Raw genomic sequence first — 10,958 nt, forward strand, 5'->3', positions numbered from 1 at the left:
CACATGCTTCTCCTGCTCCAGTGTGGTGTCCCTCCCACAGCAAATAGTCCTCCATGAACTTCTCCAGTGTGAGTCCTTCCCATGGGCTGCAGTTCATTAACTGCTCCAGCATGGGTCCCCCACAGGGTCACAAGTCCTGCCAGCAAACCTGCTCCAGCGTGGGCTCCTCTCTGTCCACAGGTCCACAGGTCCTGTCAGGAGCCTGCTCCAGCGTGGGCTTCCCACAGGGTCACAGCCTCCTTTGAGCATCGTCCTGCTCCAGTGTGGGGTCCTCCATGGGCGGCAGGGGGACAGCCTGCCTCACCATGATCTTCACCACAAGCTGCTCAGGGGAATCTCTGCTCCAGCACCGGGAGCACCTCCTCCCTCTTCTTCACTGACCTTGGTGTCTGCAGAGTTGTTTCTGTCACATAGTGTCGCCCGCCTCTCCAGATAGAACTGCTGTTGTGCAGGTTTTTTTCCCCTTTAACCATGTTATCCCAGAGGCGCTGCCACCATCACTGATGGGCTCAGCCTTGGGCAGTGGTGGGTCCCTCTTGGAGCCAGCTGGCATTAGCTCTGTTGGACATGGGGGAAGCTTCTAGCAGCTTGTCACCAAAGTGACCCCTGTAGCTCCCCCACTACCAAAACCTTGACATGAAAACCCAATACAGACACAAACAGCGTAAAACTTCATGGACTTTGAGGTTTTAAAATACCATTTTAATGGTGAAAGAAGATTCCAAAAATTAACTTGAATGTTTAACTCCAGAACAGGCTTAACAGTTCCCAGTCCCAAGCTGCTTACCCATCTGTGGCTGGACTTTTCAGTTGATGTTGCTACTGTTCATCAGTCACATTCTGCCTTGCTGGTGGCCTCGGAGGCCTGCTTGCAGGCCTTGCTTTCTATACAGGAAGGCTTGAAATCTTGGGTGTGGAGCTGATGTACAGCAGTCAATGGAATTTTTCTCTTCGTTTTCTTTCCCAAGCTCTGTCCTGTTTTTTCACAAGACTCAGGGCCTGTTGCGTTGTCTGATGGACCAGGTGGTCTGTCAGCAGTGCATGCCTTACTAACGACTATGCCCTTGAATAAGAACTGAAAGACTGATAAAAGCGGAACACCCTTCCCTGGAAGACACCACAAGATGGTCTTGCTTGTTTGTGCTGATATACATGATCTAGGCAAGGACAACTAATTGGTGAAAAAAACTTTCAAGGAAAAACAACCTTGAAAATCTGTAAGCCAATTAGTTTAGTTTATATTTGTTTTAGAGTAGTCAGCATAACAATAGATACCCTCTGAGCATGTGTAGTAATTAAGTTAAGTAACTGTATGTAAATCACTCATTAATTGCATATTATTTGTGAGGAGTTGAAGGCAGGGGAATACTGAAGTAAAAGTGTATATAAACGGTAAAGTGAAACAAGGAGGTGTGCTAGCTTTTTGGGATTTCCATCTGGCACCCTTTTCTGTGAAGAACTGAAATAAATATCTTGGCTCTGTATGTACGATTGGCTTGTTGCACACCAGGTACTGGGCCCAGCTGGTGGGACAACAGGGCAGCACTGCACCTTCACACCATGCACTGATAGTAGGTGGAGGCTCTGGGACTGCCCCCCTTTCTCCTGGAGGGCAGGTTTTCTCAGGAGGGCAGGTTTTCTCAGGAGGGCAGCATTTCTTTAGCGCCTAATGTGAGGGCTTGCTGTGCAATGCATGTGATGCTGCAAACAGCTCAGATGAGGGAACATGCCGTTTCTGTATGCTGAGGAAACCCTAATAGAGGGCTAAATTGGGTTCGATTTGTGTAGGTGGCAGGATGGTATTTGGTGGAAAAGTGCTAGCTAGGTTCTACTTTGTATCCAATAAAATCAGGAGTTTTTGAAGTATGTTACATCTCCCTTTGACTTTTCAGTAAATAAACCCATGTTCATTAGACTGTAGGATATATGGACTGGCAGAAGCACCAATGTGGGTATCCAGAGCTGTGCAGATACAGGATGCTGCCACATGAGCGCTGGGATGCTTTCACTCCACTGCCTGCGAGCTCGGTGGTTATTCTCCAGCCCCGTGGTGCTACTGGTCTCATCATGGCTTCATCTGCGTGGGGTTTGGGGTAAACTTGACGGCATGCATAGGAGCTGTGTCTAGGCTACGGCACTCAAACTGGGGATTTCTGCTGTGGGAAAGACAACCAAATAAATAAATGAAAAGTGAAAGATGGATGAGCTGGAATGAGCTGTGAACTGACAGCTTTGTGACTGGTTTTGACTTATTTCCTTTCTGCAGTCTAAAGCTGAGTGCCTCATAAATTCTGAAGACATCAAAACTGTAACTAACACAACTGAAACCATCCTAGGATTGCTGGAAATATACAGAGCAGCAACTGTAACTAGAAGACAAAAGACAGTGAAAAGGGAATGAGTTCTCTCCTCAAAGTGGTATTTTGGGGTATTTACTTCAATTTTGAAATTACAGGTCGAATCAGCACACTGACACAATTGTGGACATTTGGGGTAACACAGTGACTGTCCTACAATCTAATATGGACCTAGAGATGAAAATAGTTTCACAGTTTGTGGCTCTGGGCTGTATTTTACTGACAGATCTTAAAGGTCTTTGGGTCCTCAAATAGCTGCCTACTAACCCTCTCACACCCTGTCAGCCATGAAGTGACTTGTGGTAGACACCATTTGGCAGCCACCGAGCAGTGTGCTGGTCTTGAGGGCCGTTTCATGCTTTGCTCACTGGGTAGGCAGGAGGTCTGCGGGCTTTTGGGGGGGGAGGAGAATGTAAAGTGAGAGCAGACACACCAGGTCTTGTCAGAGCCCCACCCAGTCCAGCACCATGTTTCTTAGGGTGGCCAAAAATGGGATAAGCCATAAGAATGGATCAAACAGTTTGTAACCGAGAGGAGTCCTGAACTTGGGTTACTAGCTTTGTGTCTCAGAGCCCTGGGGGAAGCTGTCTCCTTCGAGTCTGTCCTTGATCTCTTTAATCCATATAAGCATCTACAACATCCTCTGGCAGGACTCACAGCTTTAACTCACTATTTAGTGAAAAGCTGGGGAAAGAATTAGAAAATGAACTATGGTAGCAGTAGTCTAGCTGCAGCTCGGTATCTGGTATCACACATTGACCAACAAGCCTTCTTTCCAGGGCACACGCAAGCGAGAGCTGCTAACTTTCCAGTGGCAATAGTTCACTGTGCAATTGTGCGTAGCAATTTCCCAGCTGCCATCAATTCCTTTTGTTGTTTCCTCAGAAGAGCCACAGGGCAGCTGACGCACAGCAATGAATTCCAGAAAAGTACTAGCTTTTCAGACGGTTGGGTTCTGGGGTTTTTTTCCCCCTTCACAGAAATTGTCTCTAAATAACACAATTTTGTAATACATGTTACAAGCTGTGGAGCAGACTCCCAGGAGCCCCACACTTGCTAAGCTTAAGTCTGGCGTCCCCAGCAGGATAAATTGCTTACCCAGAACCAGAGATGTCTGAAGACTCTGTACATCTATTACAAGTCTCCAACAGCTAATTCTGACGTTTGTGTACACATTTTTGTGCAACTCGAGCAGGCTGGTCCGAAAGCTTACTTCTTGTCTGTGGGTGGGACCAGCCTGTTCTGGCTTGTTCAGGCGTCCTGAGTACTGGCCCGTTACGCACTTTCTGTATCTGTAGATGAGGTAGGCTGTAGGTCAGCCATCTGAATCCTTCCTGGTAGTTATTAGTTTTACTATTTTTATATACCTATGCCAAACAAGCAAGCAGGAATTACAAAATATTTGACTTCCTGCCCTAAATCAAGCAGTCTTGTGGTATGTCTGGGTGCAAGACAAGCAGGATGTGGTTCCTTTATAGGGCTTCCTGCTCCCCTTCCAGCCCCGCTTTCTGTCCTGTAGTTCACGTACCCGCCTCATGTATGCCAGCACTGTATTCTGCCTGCATTCATCAAATCTCTTATCAGAACATGCTCAATCTTTAAACAACTTATTTTGCTGAGTAATTTTAGGTATCAGAAACTTGCTTCAAATTCAGCTGGGAGGGTACCATGTTTCCTCATCCAGAGAAGCAGCTGGAGACTCACCTGAGAGTAAAAATGAACCAGGCTTAAGTGGTCTGAGCCATCTTCCTCATCAGCGACGGCAGACAACAAGGAACCTTCTTCAGTGCTGCAGCAGATGTTCTATTCACAGACACCACTGTGGGAACATGCCTCAAAGTATGTAACACCCACTATTGCCTTTGTACTATAAAAGCCCCCCTACTCGGCCAGCTGTAGCTGTACAGCATTATCTGGTTTCAGGCACTGTATTAAAAATATAATAATCATAATTTTTTAAAGCCATCTTTATAATGGTAAATTAAATCGTGCCAGGACATGAGTCCAGAATGGAAACTTGCCCATCTGTCCTGTCGGTTTGCTAGGATGGGTCACAGCATACCTCTGGCTGGGCTGACAGCTTTCCCTGGCAGGGCTTGGGAGCTGGCACAGGACGTGGCTGTCTCAGGACTGGGGCCACTCCTGTTTAACATCTTTATCAATGATTTGGACGAGGGGATGGAGTGCACCCTTAGTAAGTCTGCACATGACACCAAGCCGGGAGGAAGTGTCAATCTGCTTGAGGGTAGGGAAGCTCTACAGAGGGATCTGGATAGGCTGGATCACTGGGCCAAGGCCACTTCTATGAGTTTCAATAAGGCCAAGTGCCGGGTCCTGCCCTTTGGCCGCAACAACCCCCAGCAGCGCTACAGGCCTGGGGAGGAGTGGCTGGAGAGCTGCCAGGCAGAGAGGGGCCTGGGAGTGTTGATTGACAGCTGGCTGAACATGAGCCAGCAGTGTGCTCAGGTGGCCAAGAAGGCCAATGGCATCCTGGCCTGTATCAGGAACAGTGTTGTCAGCAGGAACAGGGAGGCGATCGTGCCCCTGTACTTGGCTTTGATGAGGCCACACATCGAGTATTGTGTTCAGTTTTGGGCCTCTCTCTGTAAGAAGGACATTGAGGTGCTGGAGAGGGTACAGAGGTGGGCTACCAAGCTAGTGAAGGATTTGGAGCGTGTCTCATATGAGGAACGGCTGAGGGATCTGGGGCTGTTTAGCCTGGAGAAGAGAAGGCTGAGGGGAGACCTTATCGCTCTCTACAACTACCTGAAAGGAAGATGTAGCGAGGCGGGGGTTGGTCTATTCTCCTTAGTAACAAGCGATAGAACAAAGGAAATGGCCTTAAGCTGCAGCAGGGGAGGCTCAGGCTGGATATCGGGAAGAATTTCTTTACTGAAGGCGTTGTCAGGAATTGGAACAGCCTGCCCAGGGAGGTGGTGGAGTCATCATCCCTGGAGGTGTTTAAGAGACGGGTAGATATTGTACTTAGGGACATGGTTTAGTGGTGTTGATAGAGCTAGGACCAAGGTTGGGCTCGATGATCTTGAAGGTCTCTTCCAATTGAAGCTGTCCTATGAGTCTATGATTCTATGTCTGGGCTGACAGCTTTCCCTAGCAGGGCTTAGGAGCTGGCGTGGGACATGTTCGGTAAGCAGTCTGGATGCTGCTGCCCTGGTTCGGAAGGTAAGACAGTCTGATAAGACACACAGGCCACTCTGTAAGAAACAAAACTGATCAGTTCTGAAGCCTCTCTCTAGTTCTAGGTCTGTGCTTCCCATTCTCCTGGCCACAGTGCTGAATCTGACCCATCTGATAGTATTACCTTAGTTCTTGGCTTTTCTTCCGCCCTTTCCTTCCTGGGAAAAGAAGTAACCTTTCTCTAAGGATAAAAATCTTTATACTCTTTTGCAAGGCAGAAGAAATCTTTAGGGCTTTCAGCTATATAAACCTAATTTGTCAGTTTTTTCCCCCCTCCTCATCTCTCTTAATGGATCTCTTATGCATTTATAATGTACTCAGCACCATAGTATCTAGGGACCTTATACACAATTTATAAAGCAAACATTTTTTTGCAAAAAGTTTCTACTTCTCTTCTGGCTACTGCCAATCTCTGAATCAGGCTGTTCTCTTTGATTTGCCAAGGAAGCCAAGTTGTCTGTTTTATACTCCTGTCACAGACTGTCTTACAGCATCCTGGCTTTGCACCTGTGGGAAGGCAAAGCCTGGTTCATGGTGATTTATTTAGCAGCTGTTAGCTATAGAACTGTCTGTAACCAACAGACCTGGCTGCATTTGTCCATCAGCTTCAGCACCAGCACGAGTTAGCACTGGCCGTTCCCTAGGTCTGAGCAGAGCAGTACCTGAGATAGAAGCCCAGAGTGTTTCACTACACCTTGAAGTGGCTATATAATTACTATCTAGAGAAAATAATTCAGTGCTGATGAGTAGTGAAGTTTTAAATTTCCATGTCACTAGTTGTAAGCAGCTGGATGCTGCAGGCACTTGTTGGGAATAGCTTCCTACTCAGTATCCCAAGGAGTCTGACTGCTGCCTTCACAAATGCCTAAGGTGTGCACCTGGTTGTGCGAGGATGTGGTACTTGTTCTGGGCCGGAATCTCTAAAGGTGAGCCCTAAAATGCTGAGGGCCTTTAGTGGGTCCAGCCTTCTGGTCTCCAGTATAATACAGCAGTAATAGTGTATTTGTATTTTACTCCACAGTGGTAGTGGGCAATGTACCCAAGAGCCGATGGAGACCAGCTGAGGGCAGCGCTGGCGCAGCAGGTAACACTGATCAAAGCCTTTAGGCACTTCTTGCTCCGTATCAATGTCCTTGAATTTTTCTGCTACACTTCGTTTTCCAACAATATATGTAACAGCACTTAAGAGGAAACATTATTTGAACATTCATATGGCTATTTACACTGACTTTTATTTCCCAGGTCACCAAAAAAGTTGACCAAATACCCCTCCAAAAACCCCAAACCCAGTGCCGTGGATGCATACATACCTTGGCTTGCCTGACTCCATTTGAAGAGACTTAGAACAGCTGAGGGCAGCACTGAGGGTGAGCGGTGTTGCTCTCTAGGGTTACCTCTGAATTTTGAGACTGAACAGAAAAGATCTACAGAAATTTAATAAAAAAGGAACACTGAGTAGCAAGCTGCAAAAGTAATGGATTCAATCATGAATCAGAAGGATGAGACAAAATTAAATTCCTTCCATTTAAAAAAAACCCAAAGAAAAAAGTGCCGCTAAATCTTTGGGGTACTCAGCTAGTCAGTGTGTTAAGTGCCAATGGTGGAGCGCCCTCCTCTGCAGCTCTGGACACGGGATTACCACTGCCATGTCTGTTACCCCTCGTCACAGTAAACACTCTGCTCCTCCTCCATGTCCCACCGAAGTCTTCACTCAACAAGCCCCAGCTTGTTAACAGTAATGCTGGGACTGTTTCACGAGGAGGGAGTGCAGGAACCTGCTCAGCAGTTTTTGAGAGGAGTAGATGTGCAGATCTGTCCTCCTCACCATTCTGCAATGTCAGTTTCCTTCTGCTTCTTCTTCGGCTTGATCTCACTCAGACAGGAGCCCTCCGTTAACTTGATCTTACTGGAGACGACAAGCTTGACTAAATACAAACACTCATGTAAACAAAGTCTTAAATTAAATCTCTATAAAATAACACCTCCAAGTACAAACCCCATTTTTACTAGCTTGTTGACTAAGTGATAAAAAAAAACCAAGTTAGATTAATAACTTAAGCTAATATTTCTCATTTCTATTAAATCGTTAATTTAATAGATATGATAAGATAAACCTTAGGGTATTTTCAGTAAACGCTGCTGCAGTTTCCAGATAAACCCCCCCCTCTGAAACAAGCTGTACAGAAAAAACCCACGTAATTCAAGAGGGAGCACAGAAACTTGAGAAGTGATCAAGGCATAAATAAAAACATGAAATGGAAATGAGCATCCAAAACAGTAAAATATATTTAAGCAATATCACAAAGACACAAAAGAAGAATCTATTTACAGATCTAAAATCAGTATGTCCAGTAAAAATCCTCCCACAGAAAGGTATTTATAAACAGTTACATTGTCTACTGCTGGCAACAGAGATGCTTTACAGCTACCACAGTGGTAATTAGTCCTTTGCAAAATAAAGGGAAAACTTAATAAAGGTGAAGAAACTATTTCTGGGAAAAACTTGAACTGAAGGCTGGACAACAACAATCACAAGGCATACAAAGCATAGGAACTGCGAATACGTAACTCTGGTAGTGCAAAAACGAGGAGAATGGCTTTTTTCCTCAATACTTGTTCAGAGAAAAAATACTGCTGTGAATTTGCAATTTGAATTCCTTTTATAGACTTAAATTTGTAAGACGTAGTGCATTTGCATGTTTCAGCAAGGCTGATGCTATACAGGAGGTAAATGAAACAAAGTCAACATAAAATTACTACCATGATATAAATTTGTAACAAACTTTGTATCAAAATGTCTGAACATACAGTACAGAGACAAGCCTCCCCCCAAAAAGTTTAGATTTTCTCCATCCAGACAATTTGTAAGCACAATACCGCTGAAGAATAACAACTTGTACGTAAGCGATAGTGTATGCAACATTCTTTGGAATTAAGATTTAAATTTCTCGTTCGGGCGTTGCCCCTGTATTTCACAGGGGGAACAGCAGAGGGGTAACTCCTCAGTCCTCCCTGGGATTTGGAGCTCCTGGTGTGTTGTCCCTCAGGTGCACACCCAGGGCCGGGCAGAGACCCGCGGAGGTGCAGAGCACCAGAAGCTGAGGAAAAACTCCCCCTGGGAACGTGGGTCACGGTAGGACGCCTTGGTGTTAGCCAGTGCAGAAGTGGAGAATTAATGCTGCTGAATTCCTGAGGCTCAACATCCCACAGCCCTGGTTTTACTGTTTTGAAACACACAAGACGGTTTCTTTGTCCAAAAAGGCTGTGAACATTTCTTATAGTTTAAATCAGCATTGTCACCACGCCTTTGCTGCTGAAACAACAAAATCAAAAGTAGGAATACCTTATCTCATGTTAAAACTACTTAAAATTCAGAAAACTAGAGCTCCTTAATTGAGAAAACCAAAACTAATCTGCAAACACATGACTAGTTTTGCAAATAACCTTTTTTGCTATATTTTTAGCTGACATTTTATTTAACTTTCAGCAAACTGCTAAAGATCACCCAGTCTATCCTAGAGGAAATCTGACAGTTTGGCAAGTAAGCTGGGAAGCGGCAAACAATCAGGACCAACTGTTGCGTTTGTTCTGCCCCAAGGTAGGCCCATCACGGCACTGCAGAGCCCATGCTGCTCACAGTCCCACGACAGGTCAGGGTCCCACACGTTTCCTGTTCCCCTTGCTGTACAGAAAGAAAGATGCAGATGATGTCCACAAAAAGGTAACAGTAGCAGCTACAGAGTAAGATTTACCCATTATAATTAGCAGGAAGTGTTGAGGTTGATACTAAAAGCTTTTCCAAAATAGAAAGGACGGGCTTCTTGAGTTTCAAATGTTCATAGGGTGACTATCAGGTATAACAGTGTTGCTTTACGGGGACTTTGTTAAAAATTTCCAGTGCTCCAGTGGGAACAGTTTATGATGCAATCAGATGAACTTTTACTGAAATGGCAGTCAAATTAATGATTTTACAAACCAAATGATTGCATCTTTTTTCTCTATACTCAAGGGCTGTTGACCAGAAGTGGCTGAAATGACTTCTGCAGAGGAGGTAGCGCTGCTTTTCTGCAACCTGACGGATGCTCATTCAGCCTAACTTCAAGTACCCAATTTATGTGCTTGAACGAGGAGCTTATGTACCCAGCTGAGGCTCCAGAGGATGACCTAGAACAGAAGTGCTCTAAGGTTATTCAACAGACATAAGGGATTTGTCTGCTTGATCTTTGGCATATGAAAGCAAAACCAAAACAGATCTAATAGGCACTATCACAGGAAAATTCATCCTAAAATGGAGATCAAATGAGTCTTCCTCTAGAAATATTTATTTCTCTTCGTTAATGAGCAGTGGAACACTTCAGGTCACTAGCATGGATTGAGATGTCTTGCTTTCAGACATCTGAATTTAAAAGAGATGACTTCCACCTCAGGCTCCCATGTTAGGAACTTCAGTTGGATACCTGAAGGTAGATGGTCTGTACTTACTCAGAACAGACACCTCTCGAATCCATGGCAGAGCTGCAATCCCAGCATCTACTTAGAGAAGACCCAATGGAACTGAATATTGGTAGGGTATCTCATCTCATCTCTCATTTCTGTATTCCCTTTTCACTTTATGGAAGGGGATGGAGAAAAGAAAGCAGCGCGTGGGGTGCTGTCCTGCTAAACAAAGTTGTGCAATACCCACTAATGAAGAAACTTAGTGGCTGTCACTTGTAAATCCCACAAAAATCATCATTTTGAAGGTGGTGGGGGCAAATTACTCTGCTATTGAAGATCTCATAAATCAATCACACATTTTATTTTCAGGAGTTACTAACAGGTATCAGTCAGTGTTAGTAGATTCTCTAACTTAGCTGGCTAAAAAGTTCAAATGGAATTAGAAAACCCCCCGATGGCAAAGACTTAAGGAACTCCTAAATTATTTTCATGTATTTAAATTAAAAAAAAAAAAGTTATATTTTAGACAAATGTCAGCTAATGCCTAACATTTTTATTCAAATACTGATGGAAATAGGAAAAAAGTAAACTGGTCCAGTGGATTGCACACAGTATGGAAAAACCCCACCACAAATTGTACTGTCTTAGCTGCTTAGTTTCCTTATTTTCTGTACTTGAGAAAATGAGATCAGAAAGCTATGCAGCTTCCCTGACCGAGGAGGAAAGGCCAGGGCAGGATTTCTACAGTCCCATCCAGCTCTGTAAATGAAAGGATTAAGATTAGGACCTTGTGGCTGGGAGAACAGTGTTGAGGAATACTCAGGATTCACTCCTGTCCTAAAGGAATAATCTATTCTTTCTGACAAACAAACAAACTCAGCAGTCCAATCCTATACTCAGCATTTTACAGAATCAAGGTCTTAGGCACAGCAAAGACTTCAGAAAAGCATGGAAGCAAGGCAACAC

This window comes from Leptosomus discolor, chromosome 1 (assembly GCF_034619465.1).
Source record: "Leptosomus discolor isolate bLepDis1 chromosome 1, bLepDis1.hap2, whole genome shotgun sequence".
Classification (NCBI taxonomy): domain Eukaryota; kingdom Metazoa; phylum Chordata; class Aves; order Leptosomiformes; family Leptosomidae; genus Leptosomus; species Leptosomus discolor.